This window comes from Anomaloglossus baeobatrachus, chromosome 3 (genome assembly GCF_048569485.1).
Source record: "Anomaloglossus baeobatrachus isolate aAnoBae1 chromosome 3, aAnoBae1.hap1, whole genome shotgun sequence".
Classification (NCBI taxonomy): Eukaryota; Metazoa; Chordata; class Amphibia; order Anura; family Aromobatidae; genus Anomaloglossus; species Anomaloglossus baeobatrachus.
This window is the reverse complement of record NC_134355.1, coordinates 50,066,955-50,073,097: the sequence shown is the minus strand read 5'-3', so window position 1 is coordinate 50,073,097 and position 6,143 is coordinate 50,066,955. Positions and strand designations below refer to the sequence as shown.

General features: G+C 44.8%; 1 non-coding gene across 1 annotated transcript; it reads right to left on the bottom strand.

The window, feature by feature from the left end:
- Positions 1-5,652: 5,652 nt before the first annotated feature.
- TRNAI-UAU (transfer RNA isoleucine (anticodon UAU)) lies at positions 5,653-5,746 on the bottom strand. The gene is made up of 2 exons: positions 5,709-5,746; positions 5,653-5,688 (listed from the first exon to the last, which is right to left on the bottom strand). It is a non-coding gene; the product is annotated as a tRNA-Ile (tRNA).
- Positions 5,747-6,143: the final 397 nt, after the last annotated feature.

Genomic DNA, 6,143 nt, shown 5'->3' with positions numbered 1-6,143 from the left:
CCTCTCGACCCCCCAACTAGGGCTGGTTCCTGGGGATGTTGAGGTAGGGATGGCGCAGCAAAGAATAATTCAGCCAAAGACAAGACAGGGAGCTTTTATCTTTTACTGATGCTCTGCAGAACATTCCAGAACATTTTTCACAGCATACAATGATGGTGGTTCTTCCTGCCCTAAAGAGAGTTGGCTTCTCTTCTGTGTGGTGATAGTGTACTCTTCCTGCTACTACTACGTTTCCGGTGAATAGGTATCTTGGTATCCTGGGATTTCCAAGGCAAGAACAATCTGGATCTTTTAATTCCTTCCGTTGAGCAGGCGACTTGAATCCTGAGGGAAAACTCACTATTTCTTCTAGAAGTTTTCAAAATCAAATGTGTCACTGTGCTCCTGGGCAATTCACTGATCTTTATAAAAAGGCTAATAGCAGTCTCCCGGTTGCCACTAATCTTGAAAGTCCTGGTGGCCTAGGGACTGATACTCTGCCAACCCTCCAGAGGTTTTAAGGCAGTGTTTGCAGCATTTTGGATGCAGCATGCTCTAGCTGCCTCCAAAACACTGTGTTGTACAGTACAAGCACAGTGGATGGATTTATAGAAATCCCGTGCCCACTGTGCTTGTTTTTTTCCGCAGCAAACACTGACCTGCGATGCGTCTTTCTATACCGCAGCATGTCAATTCTTTGCTGTGGAGTCGCATGCGTCCTCCGTAGGGAGAACACAAGTGACAGACCACAGTGCACTGAACCCTGATATCGTGGGCACGAGCAGCTGCGGTCTCTTGCGTTCTTCTGTGGAGGAAACTCGCAGCCCCGCAGGTCAGGACCCGCTGTGTCCAGGATGCAGTGAGTCCTGATTGTGGGCACATACCCTAACAGTTTCCTCAGGACCGGAACTCTACATATTACACTTCTTACTTCATCTCACAGTGACTTTAACTCAGACCTAAGCTCGTCCTTTGTCCTTCTAGGACGAACACTCAAGAGTTGGTTTTATCTCAAGTGAAAAGCCCCAGTAAGGGAGTGCGGGCAAATGTTTGTATGTGGTGAACAGCAGAGAAAACCAAATCTCATGAAGGCTGACAATACATGTTGTACATATTGAAATACACATGTATATATTATTTGTGGCACATGGCATCACAGTTTCAGCTGTCATACATGTTCTTTAACCCTTTCACCTCCCGGCAATTTTCCGTTTTTTTGTTTTTTCCTCCGCTTCTGCCAAGAGCCATACCTTTTTTATTTTTCCATCCATAATGCGATATGAGGGCTTGTTTTTTGTGGGACGAGTTGTACTTTTGAATTACACCATTCAATCTTCTCTATATTGTACTTAAAAAGGGGAAAAAAAATCCAAGTGCTGTGAAATTGCAAAAAAAGTGTAATTGCACGACTGTTTTGAGCGTTTTTTTATTTACCGTACTCGCTATATGGTAAAACTGACCTGGCATTATGATTTCCCAGGTCGGTACGAATTTGTTGATACCAAACATGTATAGTTTTACTTCTATGTAAAATTCAGAAGTTTGTTAAAAAAAGAATAGCGCATTTGTCACCATTTTCGGAGATCCGTAACATTCTCATTTTTTGGGATCTGGGGCTCAGCGATGACTTATTTTTTTGTGTCTTGAGCTGATTTTTTTAATTATACCATTTTTGTGTAGATGTGATGTTTTGATCGTCCGTTATTGCATTTTAATACAATGTTATGGTAACCGTAAAAATGTAATTTTGGTGTTTGGAATTTTTTTCTCTCTACGTTGTGTACCAATCAGATTAATTGATTCTATATTTTGATAAATCAGGGATTTTTGAAAGTGGCAAAACCAAATATGTGTGTTTTGTTTTATTATTGTTTTATTTTCAATGGGGCAAAGGGGAGGAGATTTTAACTTTTAGTTTTTTTTTTTTAATTTTTTAATATTTTTTTAAAACTCTTTTTTTAACATATGTTATTGATTTTATTAGTGCCCCTAGGGGATTTCATTACTGCACAGATCGATCACTTCTACTGATTAGAGCGATGCTTCAGCTCTGTGGGCATTCACAAGAAACATGTCATGGCAGCGATGATCATGTCACGGGCCCGTTTATAACGGTGGGGAACAGAGTGATCTAACGGGTGTTAAATGGCGATGTCAGATTCTGACAGCACGATCTAAGGAGTTAACAGGCGCCAGTGGATCGGAGATAGCTGCACATGTCTGCTGAACGTTTTGAGCAATCTCAGCTTTCTGAACATTCTGAGAGTTCTGAACGTTCCGAGCGTTCTGAGCTTTCTGAGTATTCCGAGCGTTCTGAGTGTTCTGAGCGTTCTGAGCGATCCCGTATTCTGAGAGTTCCGAGCTTTCTTAGCTTTCTGAGCGTTCTGAGTGTTTTGAGTTTTCGCGTGTTCTGAGCTGTCTGAGCTTTCTGAGTGTTCTGAGTGTTCTGAGCATTCTGAGCGGTCTGAGCATTCTAAGTATTCTGAGTGTTCCGATCTTTCTGAGCGTACTGAGCAGTCTGAGCGTTCTGAGTGTTCTGAGCTTTCTTTGCTTTCTGAGTGTTCTGAAAGTTCTGAGCTTTATGAGTGTTCTAATGCGGGCATCACACGAGACGAGCTATCGCGCGATGCATCGTCGGGGTCACGGTTTTCGTGACACACACCCGGCATCCCTTGCGACGTCATCTCGTGTGACACCTCCGAGCAATGCAGAATCGCTCAAAAATCGTGAGTCGTGTACTCGTCGCTTATTTTTTAAAAATTGTTTATTTTTAATGGCGCTGGTTGTTCATCGTACCCGGGGAAGCACACATCACTCCGTGTGACACCCCTGGAACGATGAACACAGCTTACCAGTGTCCCGCGGCTCCCGCCGGCTATGCGGAAGGAAGGAGGTGGGCGGGATATTTACGTCCCGCTCATCTCCGCCCCTCCGCTTCTATTGGGCGGCCGCTGTGTGACGTCGCTGTGACGCCGAACGTTCCTCCCCCTTCAGGAAGTGGATGTTCGCCGCCCACAGCAACGTCGCTCAGTAGGTAAGTACGTGTCACGGGGGTTTAACGACTTTGTGCGACATGGGCAACTAATTGCCCATGACGCACAAACGACAGGGGCGTGTACGATCGCTCATGCAATCGCACGATAGATCGTACCGTGTGAAGCCCGCATAAGTGTTCTGAGATTTCTTAGCTTTCTGAATGCTCCGAGCGTTCTAAGCTTTGTGAGTGTTCTGAGAGTTCCGAGTGATCGCGTATTCTGAGCATTCTGAGCGTTCCGAGCGATCGTGTATTCCGAGCGTTCCCGTATTTTGAGCGTTCTGAGCGTTCTGAGCTTTCTGAGTGATCTGACTCAGAACGCTCAGAATGCTCAGAACTTTTGAGCATTCTGAGCTTTCTGAGCGTACTGAGCATTCTGAGCGTTCTGAGCTTTCTGAACATTCTGAGTGTTCCGAGCGTTCATGTGTTCTGAGTGTTCTGAGTGTTCTGAACGTTCTGAGTGTTCAAAGCATTTCAGTGTTCTGAACGTTCACGTGTTCTGAGCGATCCGAACGTTCTGAGTATTCTGAGTGTTCCGATCTTTCTGAACGTACTGAGCATTCTGAGCGTTCTGAGTGTTATGAGGTTTCTTAGCTTTCTGAGTGTTCTGTGCGTTCTGAACGTTCTTAGCATTCTGAGCTTTCTGAGTGTTCTAAGTCTTCTGAGCTTTCTTAGCTTTCTGAGTGTTCCAAGCGTTCTGATCTTTGTGAGTGTTCTGAGCGTTCTGAGCGATTGCGTATTCTGAGCGTTCTGAGCATTCTGAGCTTTCCGAGCGTTCTGAGCTTTCTGAGTGTTCTAAGTGGTCTGAGCTTTCTTAGCTTTCTGAGTGTTCCGAGCGTAATGAGCTTTGTGAGTGTTCTGAGCTTTCCGAGCGATCGCATATTCTGAGTGTTCTGAGCATTCTGAGTGTTTTGAGCATTCCGAGCGTTCACGTGTTCTGAGCGTTCCAAACGTTGAGTGTTCTGAACGTTCTGAGTGTTCTGAACATTTGAGTGTTCCGAACGTTCACGTGTTCTGAGCGATCTGAACGTTCTTAGTGTTCGGATCTTTCTGAGCGTACTGAGCGTTCTGAGTGTTCTGAGCTTTCTTAGCTTTCCGAGTGTTCTGTGCGTTCTGAACATTCTTAGCATTCTGAGCTTTCTGAGTGTTCTAAGTGTTCTGAAATTTCTTATCTTTCTGAGTGTTCTGAGCATTCTGAGCTTTGTGAGTGTTCTGAGCATTCCAAGCGTTCTGAGTGTTCCCGTATTCTGAGCGTTCTGAGCGTTCCAAGCTTTCTTAGCTTTCTGAGTGTTCTAACTTGGAACACTCGGAGCGTTCAGAAAGATCAGAACGCTCAGAACACTCAGAAAGCTAAGAAAGCTCAGAACGCTCAGAATGCTAAGAAAGCTCAGAACGCTCAGACGTTCTGAGCGTTGTGAGCTTTCTGAGCGTTCTGAGCGTACTGAGCATTCTGAGCGTTCTGAGTGTTATGAGCTTTCTTAGCTTTCCGAGTGTTCTGTGCGTTCTGAATGTTCTTAGCGTTCTGAACTTTCTTAGCTGTCTGAGTGTTCCGAGCATTCTGAGCTTTGTGAGTGTTCTGAGCATTCCGAGCGATTGTGTATTCTGAGTGTCCTGAGCATTCTGAGAGTTCCAAGCGTTCTGAGCTTTACGAGTGTTCTAAGTGTTCTGAGCTTTCTTAGCTTTCTGAGTGTTCCGAGTGTTCTGAGCTTTGTGAGTGTTCTGAGCGTTCCGAGCGATCGCGTATTCTGAGCGTTCTGAGTGTTCCAAGCGTTCTGAGGGTTCCCATATTCTGAGCGTTCTGAACGTTCTGAGCTTTCTTAGCTTTTGAGTGTTCTGAGCGTTCCAAACGTTCTGAGTGTTCTGAGCATTTGAGTGTTCCGAACGTTCACGTGTTCTGAGCGATCCGAACGTTCTGAGTGTTGCAAACGTTCTGAGTGTTCTAATGCTCACGTGACGACTCCTCTTACCATACACTCAATCTGCTCCGTCCTCATTAGATGCATTTTATTTCCATAATTTAATAGCTCTATGAAACAATCAAACAGGGTGGATTTTTACCATCGAGTAAAAGGGCAGATAGTTCTATCATAGCTACATAATTATCAGTAAAACGCCTCCCCTGCACTACAACTCCCAGCAGCTGTTGTGCCATACAGGAACTGTGAACTATATCTATATAGAAAAAAAATGAAAGATAAAAATGATAATACCAAAATTCACCATTCCTTCTATACTATCCATCTATCTATCTATCTCTCTATCTCTCTATCTATCTATCTATCTATCTATCTATCCCTCGATCTATTTATCTAATCTATCCATCTATCTATCCATCCATCCATCTCTCCATGCATAGATCCACCTATTTATCTTGTTCTTCTTTCTTCTATTTACCTATAAAGCTAGAAAAATTAAATAGTAAAATATACAATTAAATTAAATTAAATTAAATAAAAATTCTGTAGAGATGTAATGTGTAGTGTCCCGTCACCTGTTGAATTCTCGCCCCTTCCCTGCGCAGGTGTATGCACTTCTGCCTTCTATCATGTTCCCTGGTGTCTGCGGAGCTCACATACATTCCTCCAGCGATTACAAGACACAATAATAAATTACTATACAAAATAGGTAGGAAAAATATCTGCTCCAGGTGAGGCTCGAACTCACAACCTCGGCATTGCTCTGCATTGTACTGCTGTATAAGTACCGCGCGCTAACCGATTGCGCCACTGGAGCTCTGACATGTGTTCCTGCAGAACGCTTCATCAGCCTGCACAGAGGGCGGTCACCTGACGTCACAGGCCGCGCCTCCCCTTGTATTTACAGCCCAATGTCATCAGTCCCGAGGTTCGCGCAGAAGTCAGTGAGTGCGCGCTGCGTGCCCCGGGCTGTGCGGCTCCTGCACTGTGGAGCTAGCATTGTGGCAGTGACCTCTAGCGGCGCATTGTCAAATTGCAGTAGTAAAATATCAGCTGTTCACTAATGATAGCGGATCCCTGGTGTCGCTGCACAGCGGGTGTGATGGGGAGTTTATCTGTAGTGTCACAGTGCCAGGGAAATAGCCCCAGAACACAGCAATCCACAGCAGTGCTCCACCCACACAGGCTTCCTGAGAAGTCACACCTGCAGCCAT